The following is a 22041-nucleotide window of genomic DNA, read 5'->3' on the forward strand; positions in this document are numbered from 1 at the left end:
AACCTGCTCCAGTAGTTTTGCCTGGAAAATACCATGGACAGAGGAGCCTAGTGGGGTACAGACCATGGGGCTGTAAAGAGTGAGACACGATTGATCGACTGAGCACATACGCATCAACTACCTCTAGTTTTATAAAACTAGGAAATGTCTTTATGGCAGTGACTGCATGTTAACCCCCAGATCCCTTCTTGCCTCCTTCCGTCAGGGACTTTTCAGGGCAATTAGCTTTCTGGAATACAGACTGCATTTCCCAGCTTTCCCTGCAGTTCGGTGAGGCCATGTGACTAAGAGGATGTAGCCTCTGGTAGTTTCTGGGATATTTCCTTTAGAGAAAGCTGCTGTGTGCCCTTTGCCCTTTTCTTCTGAGGCCTTTCCTTTTATCCTGCTGTCTGGACTGTAAATGCTGCTTTTGGATCTTGAGAGTGAGGGCCAGTCCTTAGTGGTGAACTGGAAGTGGCTTGAGTCTCTGAGATCAGCATGGGAACCACCATTCCAGCCTGGTGAAGCCACTACCACTTCAGATTTTCTCTCACTTGCAGCAAACCTAATCCTAGATCATACATGATTTCTGCACATTGCACAAGAGCAGAGGAACTCTCAAGCCGTTAGATTTCCTTCTGTTGTGCTGAATATGGATGTCAGAATTCAAACAGATCCCTCACTTTTCCTTCTTTCAACTAGTATTGAAAGTAAAAAAGTCAAAGTGGTAGTTGCTCAGTCATGTCTGACTCTTTGTGACCCTGTGGACTGTAGCCTGTCAGGCTCCTCTGTCTATGGAATTTTCTAGGCAAGAAAGCTGGAGTGGGTAACCATTCCTTTCTCCAGAGGATCTTCCTGACCCAGGCATTGAACCTGGGTCTCCTACATTGCAGGCAGATTCTTTACCATCTGAGACAACATCGACTACTATTGGCGGTGGTTTAGTCGCTAAGTCGTGTCCAACTCTTTCAACCCCCTGGACTGTAGTCCGCCAGGCTCCTCTGTCCATAGGATTCTCCAGGCAAGAATACTGGAGTGCATTGCCATTTCCTTCTCCAGGGGATCTTCCCAAAACAGGGTTCAACCTGGGTCTCCTGCATTGCAGCCAGATTCTTTACCAAACTGAGCTGCGAGAGAAGCCCTTAAACTAATGCAAATTAAAACAACCAGTGGCTCAGTGGTAAAAGAATCTGCCTGCAATGCAGGAGATACTCAGGAGACCTGGGTTCAATCCCTGGGTCGGGAAAATCCCCTGGAGGAGGAAATGGCAACCTACTCCAGTATTTTTGCCTGGAAAATCCCACGGACAGAGGAGAAGCCTGGCAGGCTACAGTCCATGGGATTGCAAAGAGTTGGACAGGACTGAGCGACTAAACAATAGCAATGATAACAATAATGCATTAATTTATTTAAGAAATAAAGACCTGAGAGATATATGAGTATGCAAGATACATGAGAGAGAGGTTGGGATGAAGACTAGACCACAACATAGGAAAATGATAACCAGGGCTGATCCTAATGGCCTTCTGTAAGAGTTGGGTCAGGAAGCCCTTCCCACCTTCTATTGCCAGCAACAGCTTCTTGTTTTAGATTCTTAGAGGGCCTTTGAGATGTAACTTCATCTGCTTTCTTTTTTTTAAAATTTATTTATTTATTTTAATTGGAGGCTAATTACTTTACAATATTGTAGTGGTTTTCATCTGCTTTCTTAAAGACTTGGGGAGCTTTTTAGGTGGCCAATGTCAAGTCTGTTCAATGCTTTCAGTTCTCTTGCTGGTTAACACTGTTTATATTTTGCCTGACTCACTGGTTTTAGGCCATAATCTTTGCATGTAGCCATCCTTTCTCTAATATTATCTATATTAGATAATATGTACTATATTAGCTGTGTATGTATTTTATTTTTAAGTTGCTCAGTCATATTTGACTCTTTGCGACCCTGTTGCTATAACCTGCCAGGCTCCGCTGTCCATGGAATTCTCCAGGCAAGAATACAGGAGTGGGTAGCCATTCACTGAGGGATCTTCCCAACCCAAGGATTGAATCCAGGTCTCCCCCATTGCAGGCGCAATCTTTACTGTCTGAGCCACCAGGGAAGCCCAGTATTAGCTATCATGCACTGCAAATTGTTATTTACACAACTTTTAAAAGAGATGCTGAGATGTGTTATTACTTTGCACAATTTTTTAAACTTTGGAAGGAGAAAAACAGCTATTCACTTCTCTGGTTCTCATTAGCATTTGTAACGTGGACCATGGGGGCGGTTTTCTGTGCTCTGTTTTTCCTCGCTGTTTCTTGCCTTTTCATTTGAAGAATAGCAGGATCTTGTCTTTTGTTCACACAAGTAAAAGTCCATTCAGCCAGAAAACAGAACAGTGTGCTCCTTGTGCACTCAGAGCATCTGAAGGCTTTTGGTCCCACACTAGTTGCTGTTTAACTACAATAAAATTGTGACCAAAGGAGATAAACATTTAAAGGATAAATGACAGGGCTGTTAATCCGAAAGCCAGTTTTGTAGCATTGTTGTTTTTAGCTAATAGGTATATAGCCTGGAGTCATGGGGATGCCTTTCAACTCTGAAACACAGCAAAACCTGTTTTCCAGCCAGTTAAAAAAAAATTGTCACTGGGTATTTTTAATGGCCGATCACTTTGTGTTTTAAAAAGTCACTTGAATGTGTCTAAATGGTCTCTGGAAACTTCTAGGAATTTTCCTGATGTGTTTGTTAATCTCGGTCATGTCATTCATATGTAAATTATGAAAAAAATATAAATTCATGTATAATGTGACAATTCGATGTGTGTGTGTGTATAATACCAAATCTATTATCTAAGAAAAGGCTTTTATAAGTATGAATTCCGAACTTGATCTGTCTTTATTCCTATAAAGCATGATTTGCCTACCCTTTGGTGGAGGAAAAGCATTTTTGAGAATTTCTTTTCCCTATGAGAATGCGGTACTCCAGTACTCCAGTGCTGAAGCTCTAATACTTTGGCCACTTGATGCAAAACACTGACTCATTGGAAAAGGCTCTGATACTGGGAAAGTTTGAAGGCAGGAGGAGTAGGGGATGACAGAGGACGAGATAGTGGACAGCATCACCAACTCGATGGACATGAGTTTGAGCAAGCTCCAGGAGTTGGTGATGGACAGGGAAGCCAGGCGTGCTGCAGTCCATGGGGTCACAAAGAGTCGGACATGACTGAGCGACCGAACTGAACTGATGAAAATGCAAAGGATAAATCTCTGTTCCGTTTTCTCATGCCTCTCTTTCCCTTTCCTTCCCTTTATGTTTTAAAAAAAAAATTTTATTTTTACTTAGAGGATAACTGTTTTACAATGTTGTGTCGGTTTCTGCCATATATCAACATGAACCAGCCTTACGTATGCATGTCACCTTCCTAGTGAACCTCCCCTCACCTCCTACCCCAACCTTCCCTTCCTTTTTCTCTCTTCCCCTGGCTTCTTTCTCTGTCTCTGTCTTTTTCTCTCTAAGCTGAAATTTGAGTCTTTGGCAAAATTGAGTCTTTGAGAAGAGATGCTTCTGGTTATGGTAAGGGTACTCAGATGTTGGAGTGAGGTTTATTTTTATAAATGGTTTCACTTGTTTTTAGTTGCCAAATGCTGGGGTCTCTTGTCTCTTATTGGCTGGATTATTCAGGTTTATCTTTTCTAGGATATCCCAAAATAAAAGAATCTAAGTATATTGTTACAAATGCATTTCCCTTTTATGCAGTGGCATCTCATTATAGCAGGAAGCTTATACTTTACCTACTTAGGAGGCCTGGAGGTGCCAGCGGTGAAGTAAGAAGTAGGTTTACCACTTACTGGGGCCAGCTGTAACTTAGCTTCAGTGTATGAATGTGGGCCCAGTGTTTACAGATAGTCAGAGTTTTCAGAGGAAACTGAAAATGTGGATTTTTATTTGAAAGCTCTTTATTTTAAAGAGCAGTCTACTAACTGAAATTTAAAGCCCATATGATCCAAATATACCATATTTACTTTCTCAGACTGAAAGCAACTGAGGGTCTGCCCTTTGTGATGTCTATTATTTAGAGAGATTATATTACTAATGTTACCAAAGAGGAATCTGTGAGGATTCCTCTTCAAGGAAGTGGACCAGCCCAAAGAAAAATATGAAGGTTGACATTAGGGGATATCTAAAGAAGAGGCCGGGTTTCCATCATATCATCCTACAGTGGGGGCACATCAGTGGACAAACTCAGTTTCTGCACACAGTGCTTCCAATCCCTTTTTTCTTGCCTCACTTGAAATTATAAACTGATAGGCAAAGATCACCAAACACTGTGGGATGCCTCCAACAAGAAGGACAACACAAAGCAAACAGCAGAAAGAAGGGAAGCCAGAGAGATAGGACGATGGAGAATAGAAGAGAAAACTTCAAAAGAAACGATGATGAGTATTCTTAAGTAGATGAGGAAAGATGGAAACAGGAACAGGATAATAATAAAAAGGAACATTCATATTGTTAATTTTGTTAGTTGTGATAGTATATTGTGGTTATATATATATTTTTGAAAAGGCTGTCCTTATGTATTAGAGTTACATACCAAATACATACATACCATATGTATTTCAATGTACAGTTGAAATATAATGCTTGAAGTTTGTTTTGAAGTAATTCAGAAAAAAGGTAGGGTAAAGGAATAGAACAGTTAACATTAGGAAAATGTTGATAATTGTGTAATAAGTATACAATTATGTAATAAGCTGTGTAAAAGTATGTGAGGGCTTGTTATAATATATAATTTTCTATATGCTTGTGTACTTGAAATTTTCCACTGTGAAATGTTTAAAGTGGGGGGCATTTAGAGACTCAAGAAAGAACTCTTGAAAATTAAAAATATGGTAACAGAGGTAAACATTTCAATAGGATTTGAAAATAAGGTAGAACTTAGAAAGTAGAACAAAAAAATGCAATGAAAGATTAGAGAGGAAAGATATGAAATTAGATGATCAGTCCCAGTGAGCCAGTATCTAACTTTATGAGTTGTAGAGTAAGAGCCAATATATTAAAAGGGAAGGAATTATCAAAGAAATATTACAAGGTAATTTTCTTGATCTGCAAGATGTGAATTTTGAAATTCAAAATAGCCCACTGAGTGTCTAGCATGAGAGCTGAAAAATGACCCCACCAGGGCCCTTTTTTGTGAAATTACAGATACCCAGAGAAAATGAGGCGGTCTTCAGATCTGACATGCAGCCATGTCACTTCTGTCCTCGGCTGGGCTGGGTACTCTGGTGCCAAACTCCCTGGGCTAACTGCTTTCAGACTGTCAGGACTGTGCTAGCTGCCTGATGCTTGGGATTGAAAGGGCATGCTGTCTAACCTCTGTCCCTGGACTTCTAACCAAGCTTCTTGTTTTCAGCTCTGCTTCTGAAATGCACCAATTGTCAGAGGCACCTGGTTGCTGTAATACCTGAACCTTTCTGGAGATGTTAACATCAACCCCCTCCTGTTAAGAATGACTATATCTTTCCCTTTCCCTCCTCAACCCCTGCCCTGCCAGTAGGCTTCAACTTTTCCTGTTCTGTTACATCAGTTAATACTCCCTCTTCATCTTCCAAAAGATGAAGCTGACGTATTTTTAAAAAAATTATTTATTTATTTATTTATTTAATTTTTGGTTCTGCTGCGTCTTTGCTGCGGCGGGCTTTTCTCTAGTTCGGCCAGCAGGGGCTACTTTCTGGTTGTAGCGCACAGGCTTCTCATTGCAGTGGCCTCTCTTATTGCCGATCATGGGCCCTGGGGCATGCGGGCTTCAGTAGTTGTGGCATGTGGGATCAGTAGTTGCGGTCTCTGTATCACAGACTGAATAGTTGTGGCGCATGGGCTTACATGCTCTGCGGCGTGTGCGATCTTCCTGGATCGTGTGCGATCTTCCTGGCTCAGGGATCAAACCTATGTCTCTTGCGTTGGCAGGCTGATTCTTTACCATTGAACCACCAGGGAAGCCCTTTCCTACTGTTTTGGGTCTTACTCTAAGTTTCCCAGGTGGCCCAGTGGCAAAGAATTTGCCTGCCACTGCTGGAGACACCGGAAATGGGGATTTGCTTCCTGGATGGGGAAGATCCCCTGGAGGATGGTAACTGAGACTTCAGTACGCTTGCCTGGAAAATCCATGGACCGAGGAACCTGACAGACTGCAGTTGATGGAGTCGCAAAGAGTTGGATACGGCTGAGTGACTGAGCATGTATACACTGCTGCTGCTGCTAAGTCGCTTCAGTCGTGTCTGACTCTGCGACCCCATAGACAGCAGCCCACCAGGCTCCCCTGTCCCTGGGATTCTCCGGGCAAGAACACTGGAGTGGGTCGCCATTTCCTTCTCCAATGCATGAAAGTGAAAAGTGAAAGTGAAGTCGCTCAGTCGTGTCCGACTCTTAGCGACCCCATGGACTGCAGCCCACCAGGCTCCTCCATCCATGGGATTTTCCAGGCAAGAGTACTGGAGTGGGGTGCCATCACCTTCTCCAATGTATACACTATGCACTCAATATACGCTTTGTCAGCCAACTAGGTTTTGTAGCCTGTGAACATAGGGTGATGTCGAAGTTTACTTACATATTCCCTTATGGCTCCTGATGAATTTGAATTCAGTACTTGCTGATTGAAGTATATACTTAGTTTTATTTTATTACTTTTGTGTATGTTTTATGTGATTTTGTTTCAGTGTCCTCTTACCGCTCAGAGATTGTAGGAAGGACTAAGCATAATGAGTCATAAAGTTAAAAATATCATTGAGTGATATCAGTAAGTTAAGTAGCTCACTGGCTTACAGCTTCAAAAAGATTTTACTGAAACGGCAAGTTTTCAGTTGCATTTAGAGAGGAGGAATGGAGGCCTGACTAGTCATTATACTGGAAAAGGGGAAATCTGGGAGTTGTGTCTGATTTTAGACTGGGAGTCTATTTCAGTTCACTTAATGACTTACCTGTACCCGGGTGCTGCCCTTTGATTTTAAGCTCGTCCCTCTCAGCCTGGGAGAGTTTCAGTTGTTGAGAATATGCCCCTCCAGTGTAAAGAAACAGTGCTGTCATCTTCTCTACAGTCACCTTTTTTCTTAAAGAAACTCTTTTAATAGTTCCACATATTCTGTAGTTATGCATTTCTGTGAGTGCTTACCGGCCCCAGCACTGTGTTTAATAAATTATTGAACTTTGAAGAACCTTTGAGAAGCAAGGGCTTTATGTGACTGAGCAGCAGACATGAAAAAACGCTATCCTCCTGAGTATCTAACAGACAGAATAGAGGCTTGATCAGACAATATAAGCATCGAGTGAATGATGGTAATACCATGAAATATTTACACCCGGAGAGCATGCTAGGGTGGGAAGGAGAGTGGGTGGGTTTTTATCATTTGGGGTTGAACGGGATGCCATACAGCTCACCACTCTGTGATCTTAAAAGCAAAACAGAAAGAAAAAAAGAGAGACAGAAAGATAGGAAGAAAGGAAAAAGAAAAGAAAGAAGAGAAAGAAGAGTTATTGATTTCGTGATATTTTATTGTTTGCAGTAGTTTTTCATAAGAGCAAGGCTCCTTTTGCAGACAGCAACCTTACAAAAAGCCAAGTTTTTATTGATCCTTAAAAGAGACTAAAAAGTCATGGTTTCTTTTTTTTTAATTTTTAAAATTTTATTGAAGTATAATTGATTTGCAATGTTGTGTTAATTGCTGCTGTACAGCAAAGTGATTCAGTTATATATGTATCTATATTCGTGACTATGTAGAGTCATGGTTTCTTGCCATCATAAGTCTAAAGTTTTAATTTACTCAACATCTCATGATTTAACATACCTTAAAAGCCTTCATTTTATTATCTGTGAACATAGAGACTTGCACAGCAAAGAACCAAATAGCCTATCATGTTCTTATTTTCAAACCAAGTATGTGATTTATTTATTTCTTATTTCTATTTTAAATTGGCTTGTGTTGTGTTTATTAAAATGATTATTAAATCATTATTAAAATGATCCACAGAGAAAGTTAACATAATGGAAGAAGTGTCTAGATTACTTCCAAAAAGTTTAGAAGATACTTATCTGAGCTGATATATTTAGAGAATTTCAAATAAGTTCCAGTATAGAAGTAGGCTAAAATGAACATGCCAGACCAATTTGTTTTGTCCCTCTGCCAGTATTTTGTACGTAAATTGTTCTTATAGTGATAAACCTTCTTAGATTTCATGCTACTATGTAGTATTATTGAAAATACTTATTGTTGATAGTGAATATGTCAACAAAAACTAATTTGATTTATTAAGTTTAATTTTACTCAAGATATATGTGCAAAGAAAACAAAGGCCACAGATTGTATTTGGGAGCTATTTTAATGTAATATTTTTACTTTTTCTTTTTATCAGTAGTGGAAAGAATTGAATCACATATTCATAAGGGAGCTCAGAACTAACATAACATTATATATTAATGATACTCCAGTAAAAATTAAGAAAAACAATATGGAAACTCAGATTGACCACACACATTGGCCTTTCAAGGGGATCATCTGCCTTTGGTATCTATCATGAGCTCCCTGGATATTCGGGATGAGTTATGCTAAACAAGGATGAGATGGTTAGATATATCACTGGCTCAATGAACATGAACTTGGACAAACTTTGGGAGATAATGTGGGAGAGGGAGGCCTGGCATGCTGTAGTCCATGGGGTTGCAAAGAGTTGGACGTGACTTGGGGACTCAACAACGACAGCATACTAAGCAAATTTGGAAATTTTCTCCATGATCACATTGTCCTAAACTGACAGATTTTGTCACTTGTAAAGTCAAAGTGATAACGTCGGAAGGGAAGTTTGGTAAGACTTTGCTTAGAAAGTGCAATGTTTTGTCCATTGATTCTAAGTAAGGGAACTTATAATCAAAGGAGTTTACTGTTTATAATAGTAGGAATCCATTGCATTTAGAGAAGTTTATAGTCTAAGGATCCATTAGCAGTGAAATCTGGTAGGAACCTAGTTGTGAAAAGATGTATGAATTCCCAAATTGAAACAGTAGTGGTAAGACAATAATGGTGTGCTTATTTGTTGCTAAAGCGATAACTTTGGAATTTTAGGGTTTGATTGATGTGGATTTAAATTCTGCCTCTGCACTTAACTTGTTGACTTCTGGCAGTTCGTGGGCCTGAGACTCAGTTTTCTTGTCTCCAATAATGGGGCCAGTGATAGTTTATGTCTCAGTGAAACAGCATCTAAGCGCTCAGCACAAGACTCAGTACATAGGACATGCTCCCTCAACATCAGCTCCTTTTTTAGACCAAAAAGGTTTTATCTAGGAAACGAGGAAGTGAGACTTTTAGAAGTTCTTGATTGATAGAGGTAGAGAAGCAGGGAGCCAGATGGGCACCCCAAGCCTGTGGACCACTACATGAGATTGGTGAGAAGTGTGTGTGTGTGTGTGTGTGTGTGTGTGTGTTTTATGATGGACAGATAGGGGAAGGAAGGATTGAATTCACTGGTTTATAGAGGTAAATACGATATTGGTGGTTTGAGATGCCATCTGAAATTCCACTGTCATTATTTGCTGTTCCAAATTGGGCTAGAAAGGCATGTGCACAGGTGAGAATTTTATGTCCTCCTGCGTTTTCCTGAACTTCTCACTCTTTTCAAATGCAAACTGTTAGAAATGTTTGAGCCCATCTAGGGCAAGTCAAAGGTTTGTCTGTTCTTAAATTCTGTCTCTGACCAGATATGCTCAGGGCTGTACCGTACTCTGGGGATTCGGTGGTGACCAACAGACCAGACTCCCTCCTCTTGTGGAGGTTAGCATCTTATTAGAGGAAGAGAGGTAGTAGACAGTATTCAAGATGATGATAAATAAGGCCGTGTTTACTAGATAAAGAGTCGGCTACCATGACTGAGGGGTGGGGCCTGCTGTGGAGAGAGTGGTCTGAGGTTGGCTTTTGATGTGAGATCTGAAGGATAAGGAGGGTGTTCATTCCAGCCACAGGGACATGTCTGAACCACATAGGAGGAGCTCAGAAGCTCGGTGGCCAGATCTTAAGGAGAAAGAGACAAAAGGGGGAAGGAATTGAGGCCAGATCACTTTAGGGCATCTAGGCTGTGGTAAAGGTTTGGGTTTTATGCCAAGCCTGATGGAAACCCATTGGAGGATTTGAAGACGGAGCATGTGTGTGTGTGTGTGTGTGTGTGTGTGTGTGTGTGTGTGTGTGTCCACATCTGATTTGCATTTTGTAAACATCACTGTGGCTGCTTTGTGGGGAATAGTGAAGAAAGGATAGAATTAGGGAGAAAAATCACGGGGAGAGCTAAGCTGATAGCTAGGCCCAGGTGGTGATTATGGAGGTAGAGAGAAGGATTTAGAATATATTTCAGAGGCAAAGCTGACGGGACTTGAAAGGGTTTTGAAAGTAAAGAGGAAATCAGGGGTAAATTCCACGTTTTGAGCTTGACAGACTGGACTGTGCCCACTTACCGAGATCAGAAGACCGAGGAAGAAGTGGGTGTGAAAGCACACGTGCTCCTTTGCACCTTCACACACATCCGGGGCTGTCACCTGGGCTCTGGGGCAGGGGGAGTCTGGCGGTCGGGGCTGGATATAGAAATTTTGAATCATCAGCATAGAGCCACTCTCTGGTTTTAAGCCTGGGAACGCCTCTCCTCGTGAACCCCTGTTCTTCCTTAGCTTGTAAGGAATTTTTAGGCCCTTTCCCTGAGCTGATGTTACCCCTTCACCTTTCCTCCCTGAGTTCCACTACCAGACCGTCGTCTCCAAGCCCCACAGACGTGTTCCTCCCAGGCAAAAACAGAAGATGACGCGCACCATGAACCAGATTTTCCATGACAGACTTGTAAGGAACAAGATAATCTCATTGTTCCTCCTGCTACTTAAAATAAAGGTAATATTGATTTTAGAGTAGCAGTTCAGGTCCTAAGGCGTGATATTGATCAGGCATCTGATGAGAATTTGCAGGGTAGGCTTCCAGCCCTGCAGCTACAGGGCATCTCCCCACTGGGTCAGGCCTCCGTGCTGACCTCCACTGTTACACGTGGTGTTTTTCTTAGGAATTCTTGGCCCTGTTTAGTCTAGGCACTGTCCAGGAGCATTTATTTTACCTGATGGATGGCTCAATCCAGCCTGTCTCTTACCTTAATCTGACCTTAAAAATGAGAACCCTTTTGTTCTTAGTAAAAATGAAGACTAATTTGGACACTGCTTAGAATGATTTTCTTCTCCATGGCCGTGGAGTTCATGTTACATCTTTGGCAGTGAAACTTCTTATTAAAATGTTTTAATCTAGCTTTCCTCCTTTTTTTTTTTTTAAACTTGTTCTTTGGAACATGGCTCACTTTATCTGTATGGATTTTTTTTTTTTTTTTTAAACAGGATAAGGTACCTCTTTTAAAGATGCCAATATTAAGCCCACGAGACCACTCCATTTTAATGTTAGATCAAGGAAAGTAAAGTCCTTGTGGCTATTGTGATATGGTGTATTCAACATACTCCATTTATAGGTTAGGCTTGACAATATTTACAAGTCAGGTTCTGAGGATATTTTGAATTTAATAACAATTTAATAACAAGGGATAAATTGTTTACTGGCCTGAAGGATATAAAGAATCCCTAGAAATCATCTGAAAAGAATCTTTTCATATTAAAAAGTTTTGACTTCCTGCTGTCGTAAGACATGTATTTGCCTCCTGTGTCTGAAAATTCTGGCTGGATTGCCCATGGGGTTGCTTTGAGGTTTAAAAGCGTTAACACAGGCACTCAGCACAGAGCCTGACACATAGTAAGTGCTCATTGATGTTAGCTATTATTAGTTGCTGTGATGAGACATTAGCTGCAGAGTCCTTTAAAAAATTATGTATTTATTTCTTTATGACTATGATGGGTCTTGGTTGCTGTGCTCAGGCTTTTCTCTAGTTGTGGCAGGCGGGGGCTACTCTAGCTGCAGTGCGCAGGCTTCTCATTGCAATGGCTTCTCTTGTTTCAGAGCACAGTCTCTTGGGCACTTGGGCTTTAGTGTTATGGCGCATGGGCTTAGTTGTCCTGGAGCATGTGGAATCTTCCCAGATCAGGGATCGGACTGGTGACCTTGGCATTGGCAGGTGGATTCTTTTTTTTTTTTCAGTTTTCATAAATGTCTATTTCATTATTGGTGGGTAGCGCATTTAACAGCTAAATACATTTAAATAATGTATAGGTGACTGCATGACTGCAGTATTGGTAACTAGATAGACAACCAATTGAACTACAAACCAGCTAACAAGTAACTGTCTAAATATTTAAAATACAGCTCTTGTTTAGATCATCCTTTGTTTTGATCACCTTCGGGGGGTGGGGTGGGGGAAGCCTGCTGGTCACACTGGAAATATATTAAGGCCAAATCTTCTGATACCCATTTCCAGAGGTTTCTTTCAGCTGAATTAAGCCTCCAATTCCAGGGCAAGCCCAAGTTTGTGGCCTCCAGCATTAATGCTCTTCCCGTCTACCAGGGCAGACAGTGTAAGCTTCACACCAGGCCTCAGAGTCTGAGTATAGCCCACTCCAATTAAACTAGAGTTGTTGACTTTTGCAGAAATGGAAGCAGTGGGATCCAGTTGATATTTAGCTGCAATTCCAAAGCGAGTGCAGTTGGTTCCTGATGTCCAAGCAAGATTTACTGAAGTGTCAAGATCTTCACATACTTTCTGATAAATTGATCCTCCAAATTCTGTACCATCATTGACATTAGTGTGTAGCTGGAAGTCCCCAGTCCTGTAGCCCACTGCAAAGTTATTCCTTGTCAGCTTTGATTTGGCACTGTCAGAGGTCATCTGGTACCCAGCAAGCCAGCCCTCATAACCGAAGACAGCCGAACCATGGATTGCAGGTTCAGCAAAATCAAAGTCAACATCACAACCAAGGTTTATACATTCCCTCTTGTAAGAAGACTTGATTTTACCACTTTCCTTTCCTGTGTTTGGTGAAAAGGTGGTATCAAATGTCAGTTTCAAACCTTGGCAAATCTGGTCTTCAGTAGCGATTTCTGTTCCCAGAGTGTTATCAGTGTTCCGCTTTTCTGTGAAAGTCAGACCATACTCACACCATTTATATTTGGTCTCCAAGGTCCCAGTAACTTTACCAGTGTCTGTATTAGATGAACCAGATGTTGAGAATTCCACGCCGCTGCACGACTTTGTTTTCACATCCAGTTTCACCAACCCAAAACCAAATCCTTTGTTGAATATATCTCTGGCAGCTTTGCCAAGGTCAGCATATGATGGAGGAATACACATTTGCCGCGCGCAGTTCTGTCCGTAGGTCGCCATGGCGAGGCCGTGGGGAGAGGTGATCTGGTGGTCTCCGGGGGGGAAGGGAAGGCGCCGCTGCCGCTCCGCTAGCAGCTGAGGCTGTTCAGTTCGCTCGGCGTCGGGCTGCAGCTGCCGCGGCTGGAGGGCAAAGTGAAGGCGGCAGGTGGATTCTTAACCACTGGAACACCGGGGAAGGACCACTTCCCTGCAGAGGAAAAGTCCTGCAGAATCCTTTTCTGTCAGTCACAATACCTGGCCTAGGTCTGAGCACACAGCACAGTGTTCAGGTAGATGCAGAGTGATTAGCGACTCCAACATTTGGGATTTCTTTCCACATGTGAAGTGTCAGAGCCAATTTTATATCTTTTCTAAAATGATCTAAAGTACCTGATATCCTTGGATTCTTTACTTGGTTACTCACAAAAACAGCTGCATGCATTTTGACCATTTCCCTTATCAGCCTGTCTTCTTTGTTAGCTGCCAGATAGGGCTCTGCTTTCAATTTCTTCACACTTAGAAGAGATAATAAATGTTCACATTTCTAGTGCATTACCAGGCACAGAATGGGTCACTGTCACTTGACTTGGCATCATGGCTGCTGGTCCATTCTGCCTTTGCTGCTAAGTAGCTTCAGTCGTGTCAGACTCTGTGCAACCCCAGAGATGGCAGCCCACCAGGCTCCCCCGTCCCTGGGATTCTCCAGGCAAGAACACTGGAGTGGGTTGCCATTTCCTTCTCCAATTCTGCCTTTAGGGAGACTGTTTTGGGAAGTGGGGATGTGGCTTCTTTTAAGGCAGATGGTGAAATAGTTATTTCTTATCCTAGGAGTAGGTACCAAGGGGATTTTACGCTTTCTTAAAATTCTCTGGTGGCTGCACAGAGGGGCAACACACCAGCCTTTTGTGTAGCAGAAGGTTGGTGGAATGGACAGGCAGCTTCGTCAGTGGAGACATGGCCTCTGTTTGGCTCACGAGTACCCAGTTATTTTGGGGGTGGTTTGTGAGTCATCTGAAATATGCATTTAATCTAGACTTGTGGCCTGTTGGTGAGGCTGCTGCTTTTTTATGATCTCAAATGTCTTGTCCATGTTCAGACTTGCCTTATTTCTCTGTTTACTTTGAACTGGGAAAATGTTCACCATGGCATTTGGAATCCCTCCTCAAGTGTGCGTTCGGTCACATCACCCCTGGCTACCACCAGTACAGGGCTGTTTATTTTGGATGTCCTTTTCTGATGTTCAGCTAATTTAACCCACAATGAAGTTAATCCTTGCTTCTTTGGAAAAGTACAGATTTACTTATTAGCTGCTTTCAGAGATATTTGCATTTTCAGGCCAGTGACTATATAATTCCACTGACTTTTGGACCCATCTACTTATGTATGCAGCGGGCACCTTTTTCAAGTCAGGGTTTAGATAGAGCAAATCATAACCATCCTGAGTTATCTGAAGTTCTCTTGAAGGTTAATAATGAACGTACTGGGACAAGGGCTTCCCAGATGGCTTAGTGGTAAAGAATCCACCTGCCAAGCAGGAGATGTGGGTTTGATCCCTGGGTTGTGAAGATCCCTGGAGAAGGAAATGGCAACCCATTCCAGTATTCTTGCCTGGAGAATCCCATGGGTAGAGGAGCCTGGCGGGCTAGAGTTGATGGGGTCGCAAAGAGTTGGGCACGACTTAGCAACTAAACAGTGACGAACAGTATGGGAAAAAAATGAAGGAGTTGTGTTGAATATTCTGTTTTGTCCATTTATCTTGCCTTCTTGTGCAGGAGAGCGAAGAAAATCAAGTTGTTTTTTAATTCAAGCATGTTGACTAACAGCATGGAAGCCACTTCCATGTCCTACTTGGACTTGAGTCTTGGCTCTGTCACTAACTAGCTGTGTGACCTTGGGCAGATTACTTAATTTTGACCTCAGTTTCATTATCTGTGAAGTGAGGATCATTATAGTAACTACAAGGAGGGTTGTTACGAAGATCAAATGAGTTAATTTATGTAAAGCATTTAGAACCAAAGCGAATACATGGTAACTGCTATACAGTGTTAGGTATTATATTTTTATTTGGAATTAGTAATTGCATAAATAAAAAAGATGAAACTGTAAATCATTAATCAGAGCCATTTATCGATGGGATCCTTAGGCATTGCATCTAACCTTTTGGTTAGATTTATATTAGGGAGGTTACTGCTTAAACAAAAATATCAAAATACTGTATCATGGCTTGAACATGAGGAAAATGTGTTTCTTGCTTATGTAACGGTAATGAGTAGGGAAGCTGGTTGGTGGGATGGCTTTCTGCATGGGTTTATTTCAGAAAGGAGGTTCTATCACCTTCGGTACCTTGCCTGTGAGGTCACCTGAGCTTATCTCCATTCCAGTCCGTCAGAAGGGGAAGAGAGCAGGCGGAAAAGTGCTTAGGAGTTTGCATGGGTCAAACCCGGAAGTCGCACTCAGCAATTCCATTCACGTTCCATTGGCCACAACTCAGCAGCTACCCGTTTTGGCCCCAGAGTTTTTCAGAGGTCTATAAAAATGTACAAGACTTTAAAACATGTGTTGATTCCCAATTCCAAACATAAAATGGCAGAATTGAAATGAATTGACATGGTTCATTCATTGATTATAAAATGTAGTCTTCTATTAGCTCCATAAGTTGTTAACATTTAGTATTCATGAAATGTTATTAAATTTGAAGTGAATTTATAAGTTGGATTTTCTGATTTCTCAAGAATTCCCAAATATGCCTGATGCTGATGATCGCTGAGATTATAGTCAATCATTGGTGAGCTTCTCAAAGTCCAGTGAATTCAAATGGAAAATGCTAAAAATCCACTCATATTTTTCTATTGCAAAGCAACTTTAATGTGACATATGGGTACAGTGTTGTGCTGCGGTTCATGGGGTCGCAAAGAGTCGAACACGACTGAGCGACTGATCTGATCTGATCTGATCTGATATGATGGCTTAGATGATCTTAAAACAGTCCTGTTGCTGAGTGTTAGTATATGCAGACCATATTTTGGTTGTTTTGAAAAGGTATGTGATTGGGTTGACTAAACACATTTTGCATGTCCCCCCTGCCCCACCTTATCTTCTTCTCTCCCCCAACCTCTCTTCTTCACTTCTAATAAAATATTTGCTGCTGTGATATCCAAGAACATAAATTACACTACATTTAATAACCTAGGTTCTTGATCTTGGTGATGGCAGGGAGGAAAAGTGCCTTTTCTTTTTCAGGTCATGATTGAAGGCTGGGGTTGGATTGGTCTTTCTTTTGAGTCATTCCTGGCCTCTCGGACCATGGTGTCCTCTTCCTGAACTTTCTTTCTCGTTCTTCCAAAGTGAGGCACTACTGAATGGACGTTGGGAGATGTAGGTTTTTTTTTTTTAATACTTCTTTTTTTTAGCTGTTCCACATGTCTTGCAGGATCTTAGTTCCTCCACCAGGAGTCAAACCCAGACCCCTGGCACTGAAGGGGCTGAGTCCTACCCACTGGACCACCAGGGAATTGGGAGATATAGTTTCAAAAACCACTTCTTATGAAGGATCTTGTCAAGGGTTATTTCATTACAATAGCTTTTGGTTCTTCTGTGTTTTTTTTTTTTTTGCTCAGCCTTACCAACTGGAATTGATTCGTTGATTATAAAAACAAAATGTCCAGAATAGATCAGAAGAGACCTTGATGTAGGTTGGGGCTGTGATATAGACTTTCATGAAAGGGATAGGCAAAATAAGAAATATGGCTGTTGCTTTTGATCAGGCATTGCAGGGAGCCCTGAGAGTGGAGCGTGGGGGAACTTCACGTTTCTTATTCCTCCTACAGTCATCTCCACTTCAGTACACAGCAATTTCATCCTTCTAGTTGCTTAGGCCAGCAACCTCAGAGGCGTCCTTAACTCGTCTTTTTATATCCCACATCTTGGGTGCTTGCTTAGTTGCTTCAGTCGTGTCTGACTCTTTGCGACCCCGTGGATTGTGGCCTGCCAGGCTCCTCTGTCCATGGAATTCTCCAGACAAGAATACGGGAGTGGGTTGCCGTGCCCTCCTCCAGGGGATCTTCCTGGACAGGATCGAACCTGCATCTCTTATGTCTCCTACACTGGCAGGTGGATTCTTTACTACTAGCGCTACCTGGGAAGCCCATCCCACATCTTATATGGTAGCAAATTGTTGACCCTGTCTTCAGAATTTATTTAGAATCCAGCCGCTTCTCGGAACCCCGCACCTCTGTCATCTTCTCCAGCCTACAGGCCTCTTGTCTCCTGGATCATTGCCATGTCTTCCTAACTGGCCTTACCACGACTTTCCTTGGCTTTCTCTATGTGCAAAAACCAGAGCACGTATTAAAAAAATTCACATCATATCATTCTTCTGCTCAGTACTTTTTATGGTTTCCCATAACATCATAATCCAGCCATTCCACTGCTAGTTATCCAAGATGAATGAAAATGTCTGTCCATGCAAAACTCATGCGTCGAACTTCATAGCAGCATTATTCATAATGCCAAAAATGCCATAATGCCGAAAAGTGGAAACAACCACGTGTCCATCAGATGATAAATGAATAATCGAAACGTGGTATATCCATACAGTGGGATATTCGGCAGTCAAAAAGATGAAGTACTGATACGTGGTACAACGTGGATGGATTTTGAGAACATAAAGCTTCGTGAAAGAAGCCAGGGACCAAAGGCCAGATGTTATACGATTTCATATCCAGAGTAAACAAATCTATAGGGACAGAAAGTAGATTAGTGGTGGCCAGGAGCTGGGGAGAGAGGCATGAGGAGTGATTGATCTCGGGTGCAGGGTTACCTTTTGGTATCATGAAAATGTTCTGTGATTAATCTGTGGTGATGACTGCATAACTCTGTGCATATACATTCTGAATTATAAACTCTCAAAGGGCAAATTCCATGGCATGTCAGTTGCATGTCAGTGAAGCTGCTATTTAGACAATAAAACACAAACCCTTTTAACTTTCTGTCTGATCTGTCCGCCTTCCATTCTGTTGTCAGACCAGGCAACGGCTTCCTGCCCCAGGGCCTTTGGACTTGCTGTTCCGCCTTAGAACTTTCTTCCCCCAGATACCCACATGGCTGGTTCCCTCACTTCCTTGAGGTCTCTATTTCAGCAGTACATTCTCAGGAGGCTTTCTCTAATCATGCTAAAATAGCACTCTCCATCTCATTGCCTGATGGCCATCTCTGTTCCCTTTACCCTGTTTTATTTTTCTTGCCATCCCTTACCATCATCTGATATAGTATGTATTTTCTTGTCTGTTTTTTGTCTACATTCCTCTATTACAGTGTGAACTCCAGGAGACAGACAGTGACTCTGCTTGTGTTCACTCCTATATCTGCAGCAATGTAGCAGGTCTCTTCACCAAACCATCAGCATGAGAAGGGCAGGGATTTCGGTGGCAGTGTTTTGGGAATACACTATATTTGTGTGGAGTATTCAATGTATCTTTCTGGTGCCACTTTAGAAATCAAGAGACTGGAAACAGACTCTATGGGAAAGGTAATTTTGGGTCAGAGGGTAGAATGGAAGTCCTCAAAGTTATTGTCAGATAATTCTTCCTGTAGATTGGTAAGTTTTCCTACTTTTTTAAAAAAGCATCTGCTTTATGCTGCTGTGTTATGCAGGATGTGCTAGTTTTCATATATGCCTTACGGGATCAGGGCCTTTGGTTTTATTGCATCTTAATTTACCACCCTCTCTGCTATCTTTTCCTACTTTCGATGTTCTTGACATTTTAGTTTTGAAGAAGTTTTCTGCCAGAAGATGATCAGCAAAGCAAACTCTTTCTAGAAAGCCACTGATTGGTTTGGGGCTTTGATTTGGTTTTAGAGGAGTTTAAGCTGAAACATACCTGCTTTGTGGTTATTTAGAGATGCAGAGGTAGAAATAGAAGTAAAGAAAAGAATGCATTTATGTTTTAGATAACTAATGAGAACCTACTGTATAGCACGGGCTTCCCTTGTGGCTCAGCTGATAAAGAATCCGCCCGCAATGCGGGAGACCTGGGTTCGATCCCTGGGTTGGGAAGATCGCCTGGAGAAGGGAAAGGCTACCCACTCCAGTGTTCTGGCTTGGAGAATCCCATGGACTGTATAGTCCATGGGGTCGCAAAGAGTCGGACACAACTGAGTGACTTTCACTTCACTTCACTTCACTGTATAGCACAGGGGGAAAAAAAAGAAGGTATAAAAATAAAAACAGTATAGGTCTGTTTTAAAAAGCAAGTATTTAGTTGGAGAGGCCCTCACCATTCCTGTTTCCTTTTCTTACTTCCAAGCTTAGGTGGAAGATATCCCCAGTTGTCCTAACTCTCTGCAGGTTAAGAAGCACATGTCACTAGATGGCGCTGAAGTGTCATTTTTTTCACACAACAGAGCCCTGGAACCCTTGCGTTATCTTGCTTCAGGCGACTGGCTTTCTAGGTGTCAGGGAAATTGTTTTATTGGTCGAGGGCATAGTGTAATATATTCATCTCCACCCTAGGCAGCTATTTAATGCCCTGAAACATGGCCCTCTTGTGGCCATGGCCTGTTAACTATGCTTATTTGGTGTAATAATTAGCAGAATTTCTCACTAACAGGCATACTTACCAACACTTCACATCTTCCCCGTACGTGATGGATCGTACATTCTGGAGAAAAAAGTTGGGAAGGTCAAAGCTTAACCTCCTTCTATCAGGGCTACTTTCTGCACATTTGCTCAGAATCGGTTTATATTAACTTGCTTTTGAGCTTCTTCAAACCAGAGTTGTGAGTCGGGTAAACATGTTTGAGCTTTTATGTAATAGCCCAGTGATGGCTTGTAAACACAACACTGTTAATTTTCCAACTCTTAGAATGATAGGAAAATAAATGAATAGCTGCCCAAATGGTTGGATGACACTTGCTACCCAGACTGTGTGTGTTGGAAGCGTGTCCTAGGAACGGTGGGTCTGCCACAGACACCACATTTTAGGTTAAAATTGGAGAAGAAAATTACACACGGGATTTTAATTTTTTCCATGGTTGTAAGTTAGGCCCCATTGAATTCTCTGTGGTTTTACAAGCCCTCTTAGGCTCCTAATATTTCCACACCAACAATTTTAACATTCACTTTAGGACGTGGTTAGAGTTAACTGACAGAATGCCAAACAGGAGAAATTAGGTTTAAAGCAGGAAGTACTTCAGTTGGACCTGTAACTCACCACCTCTCTGACCTTAGGCAGATTGTTGACCTTCTCTGTGCTTTGGTTCTCTCATTTCTTAAAATTAAGATGATGATACCCTTTTGGTATCCTGTGCCAGGTAAAATGAAGTGAGAACGCTTCAAAATGCCTTTACTTATTTTCAAAGCTTCAATAAATGTAACAAATTGTTTTATAGTTCGTTAAGAAAGCTAAGAGGATTTTTCTTTGTTGATTCAAAAGATGAGTTGTGGACATTTTAAAGACTGAATTAAGATAGTCCCTGACTGCTGTCGGGGACAGTCCCTGACTGTTTTAAAGCCATTCATCAAATACTTTCACTTAATTGTTCTGCCCTTATTTAAGCCTACTTGTGTGTCTGCATTTAGTTGTGGGAAACAGAAATGAGATAAGATAGGGAAATGTGTTGTTATTTATTCGCTAAGCTGTGTCCGACTCTTTGTGACCCTGTAGACTGTAGCCTGCCAGGCTCCTCTGTCCATGGGATTTCCCAGGCAAGAATATTGGGGTGGGTTGCCATTTCCTTCTCCAGGGGATCTTCCCGACCCAGGGATAGAACCTGTGTCTCCTGCATTGGCAGGCGGGTTCTTTATCACTTTATTTTCTTTTCTAAGGAAATAGATTCTTATAGAGTCATTGAGAGGACCAGAGAAATGGAAGCTGAGCCTCTGGAGGTGGGCTTCTGAAACAGACTGGCCTGCCAGGTGGACTGCTAATCCATCATACTTGAGGAGGCAAGGGATCAGGAAGCCGTTACTAGAATGTTCACTGTTTTAAGAACATATAGGCTGTGGTTTCTATCCGGGAACAGAAAGGTACCACCATTACAACTGGCCTTGGATAACACCAAAGTTATTGGTCAGATCCTGGAATGTTGCTGCAGAAATCCTTTAATTTTTCCATAACTGTGTTGCCTATAGAAAAAGTCAGAACAGCAAGAAGATGGCCTCCATGTGACTTCTGCCTTCTACATCTCACACGGAGCCTTGTAATTGGTACAACTGTGAAAGTTAAAGTGAAGTTGCTCAATCGTGTCCGACTCTTTGTGATCCTATTGACTGTAGCCTACCAGGCTCCTCCATCCATGGGATTTTCCAGGCAAGAATATTGGAGTGGGTTGCCATTTCCTTCTCCAACTATACCCTCACCCAGAACCCTAGCCGTGAAGGGCTCTGGGAAATGTAGTTTTCAGCTTTTCATCCTCTGCAGCATTGGAAGACACAGGATAGGATTGGAAGGCTGCTGAGTGCCAGTCCATCACATCCATACCCCTCTCTCTCAGTATGTTTTAAGTCTCTTATCTTTACCTCCAAATCAGTATTTCATTTACAGCCTAGCACAGCAAGAAGCTTAGTAGACCTTCAGTAGATGCGCTGTTAATGACCTTGACTTCTTTATTTCTGTGTATGGTCTTCCCACCTGTTATTACACTCTTGGTACCAGATTAGGTTCCAGATTTATCTACCTTGATGTAGCTTTTGATGCTTTTTCATTTCCATCGCCATCTCCTTGTTCAAGCCCAGCCCTTGTCTGACTGTGCTTCTCAGTCTCCTTACCTGTCCC

General features: G+C 41.9%; 1 protein-coding gene and 1 pseudogene across 13 annotated transcripts in view; one reads left to right on the forward strand and one right to left on the reverse strand.

The window, feature by feature from the left end:
* FTO (FTO alpha-ketoglutarate dependent dioxygenase) overlaps positions 1 to 22041 on the forward strand; it is a 422958-nt gene that overhangs the window by 55323 nt on the left and 345594 nt on the right. The window lies entirely within an intron of this gene.
* On the reverse strand, positions 12148 to 13422 carry LOC147353225 (non-selective voltage-gated ion channel VDAC2 pseudogene; annotated as a pseudogene). Its single transcript, XR_015145469.1, has one exon. The product of XR_015145469.1 is annotated as a non-selective voltage-gated ion channel VDAC2 pseudogene (transcript).

This window comes from Bos grunniens, chromosome 18, assembly GCF_055505025.1.
Source record: "Bos grunniens cultivar Pamir isolate PY7600 chromosome 18, Bosgru_T2T1.0, whole genome shotgun sequence".
Lineage (NCBI taxonomy): Eukaryota > Metazoa > Chordata > Mammalia > Artiodactyla > Bovidae > Bos > Bos grunniens.